At 48.0% G+C, this 2,653-nt stretch overlaps 1 long non-coding RNA gene across 1 annotated transcript; it reads left to right on the top strand.

The window, feature by feature from the left end:
- The first annotated feature begins 309 nt into the window (after positions 1 to 309).
- On the top strand, positions 310 to 2,184 carry LOC135367513 (uncharacterized). The gene is made up of 3 exons (XR_010414483.1): positions 310 to 699; positions 1,351 to 1,531; positions 1,953 to 2,184. It is a non-coding gene; the product is annotated as an uncharacterized LOC135367513 (long non-coding RNA).
- Positions 2,185 to 2,653: the final 469 nt, after the last annotated feature.

The following is a 2,653-nucleotide window of genomic DNA, read 5'->3' as shown; positions in this document are numbered from 1 at the left end:
ATGGGAGTAGAGCTATTCTTAATAATTTTGCGATTCATTTAGTTCAGAGAGTAACCGCGAGGGGGACAGGTGTGTGACTTTATTCTGGAGGAACAAAGCATCATTATTCACTTAGCTGCATGGCTCTCGGCTGGGATGGACATGTCTTGCTGAACCATTATTTTTTCCCTGTACAGTAAGACTTTGGGAATGAAATGCTACAATCTCCTCTTGTCTATGGTGTTTTTCTGCAATAGTTCCCTACGCAATCATTATAGTAGAATAAAGGAAATAATCTAGGGATAGTGATTCAATAAGTTACAGGTGCCCTGTCTAGAGCGTACGCGTCCTTGAGCCACGCACCTGCATGATGACCGCATACCGAGAGACTATTGTTTCAGGTTGACCTTGTCTAGAGGAGCATTAGTGGAAAAAAACTGTGTAGCCCTGAGACAATAGGATGACGTTACGACCAATGAGAACGGCCTGCAGGGGGCGCAAGGATTCACTTCTCTCTTGGACACTGACGGGTCTCGACACGCAAATTCTGCTCCTGGCGTTGGCCGTCAGTGGAAGAGCGTAGCTTCGGTGGGGTTCTGTCTGCCTCTGATGGGGTGCGGATGTGTGGTTCGTCACTGGTGAATGGTGTTCGACGATGCAGGTGGATTTTGTGACGAGCGGATTTACAATGAGGGAATGCTGTGAACGGGAAAAATGATGGTGAGTGCCTTTTTCACTCTGTTCAAGTGTTTGTTTTCCTCTGTTGCCCAGCAGTCGTACGATTTGTCCTGACGTGTCCTGAAATGCCCCGATATGCATGCTTTCCTTTGTTGACGCTTAGTATTTTTTTCTTTTTTGACAAGGAACATTGTCGTCTTGACGATAGTGCTGCCCCGAGTTCTGCGCGCGTTGATTTGTTGAGTGCCTAGTCCTCTTATTAGCCATTGATGGAGTTACATGTTAGGATGTTTTGTTCTTTTGCAAGTCTCATTTAGTAAGACTTTGGAATTCCTACGATCAGTTTTCATGCATGGTGCTCTTCTGCAATAGTTTCCTATGCAATCGTTATAGAAGAATAAACGAAATAATCTTGGGATAGTGATTCAATAAATAATAGGTCCCCTGTCTAGAGCGCACGCGTCCTTGAGCCACGCAGGTGCATGATGACGTCATACCGTGGCTTCACTGCAGATTGACCAAAGGAGCATTAGTGAAAAAAAAACAGTGTAGCCCTGAGACAATAGGATGATGTCTGGACCAATGAGAACTGCCAGCAGGGGGTGCAGGAATGCTCTTCTCACTTAGCCTCACGACCAATGAGAACGGCCAGCAGGGGGCGCAGGAATGCTCTTCTCTCTTAGCCTCTCGCAGGTGGCGGTAGGAGCGCGCAGAGGGCGCTACGAGCGCGCGCATGCGTAGCACCCGTAGAGTGGCGCTTACGTCAGTCCACCTCCGGCTCTCGTTGGGAGAAGACGTGCGGTCGTTCGCTCCGTCGTCACTTGATCCCTGGCTGTCGACGAGAGCAGTCGCATCGGTCTGCGCTCCTACTGTGGTGAGGTGATTTGTTGTGTAACTAATGATTTCGCCAACTTTGTTCCCGCTTTGTTTGCGATTTTCGTGCCCGTGCACGTCGGGTGCTGGTTGCTGTTGTCCGGGCATTCCCGCCATTTTCTATCATCTTCTGCCTTGGGACCGGGAGTAGCGCTGGCGTGATTCTTAATACTTTTGTTGTGAGATTAGTTGAGAAAGTAACCGCTAGGGGGTGCAGCTGAGGGGTTTATACAGGACAAAAACCATTACGAGTCAGTTTCTGCCTGCCTCTCGGATGGAGCAGTCGCATGGTTCTGCGCTCCTGTTCTGGTGGGCTCATTTGTTGTGTAACTAATTGTTTTTTCTTGTTAGCTATTGATGGTTTGCATACTCTTGCTTTCCCAGCCTCTGTATTACGAGTGTTTTTCTCCTTGCATGTCCAGAGCTGTCCTAACTTGCCCAGACATGCCATGATGACGTCACAGCTGACGTCACAGGATGTGCGGAACTGGTGCTGCGATGCTTTGCAACCTGCCTCTGTGCTCCGTCGCCCAGCGACGGTCAGCGGCCGTTCCGGGCCGCTTTCTTCAAGATGACGTCGTTGATCTTCAACTAAACTCCTTCTCTCCACTCTATCTCTATCTTTTTATTTTATTTTCTATCTATTTTTTTATTTTTATCAGCTCAACTAGCCCACAACTCACACAGTGGTCTGAACACGTCCTAGATGGTCCCCAATTAGTGTAATGACTCCCTGGTGGGTCCTAATTACTGTGGGGGGTCCCAATTAGCTCTAATTGCTCATTAATGGCGTCCAGGCCACTGTGTGAGTTGTGGGCCAGTTGAGCTGATACACTACTACTCCACTCCACCCAGCCCTTCTACTGGGTGACACTCCTCTTGTGCCGTTTGATAATGGCATCCGATTTTTGACCATGTATGGGCTACTATGTCAGATGTAGATGTTAAGCATTGCTCCGCTTTTATCCAATATCACCGAACTCCTCATGTAAATATCTCATCATGGATCACCTCATCGCTCACACTTTTAGATAGCTTTTAACTGCCGTACTCACTTGTTATCGTCATTCTCCTCTCTCTCCTATCCTGGTCCATCTCATCGCTCATACCCGTAGATAGCTTT

This window comes from Ornithodoros turicata, chromosome 1 (assembly GCF_037126465.1).
Source record: "Ornithodoros turicata isolate Travis chromosome 1, ASM3712646v1, whole genome shotgun sequence".
Classification (NCBI taxonomy): Eukaryota; Metazoa; Arthropoda; class Arachnida; order Ixodida; family Argasidae; genus Ornithodoros; species Ornithodoros turicata.
This window is presented reverse-complemented; position numbering and strand designations above follow the sequence as displayed.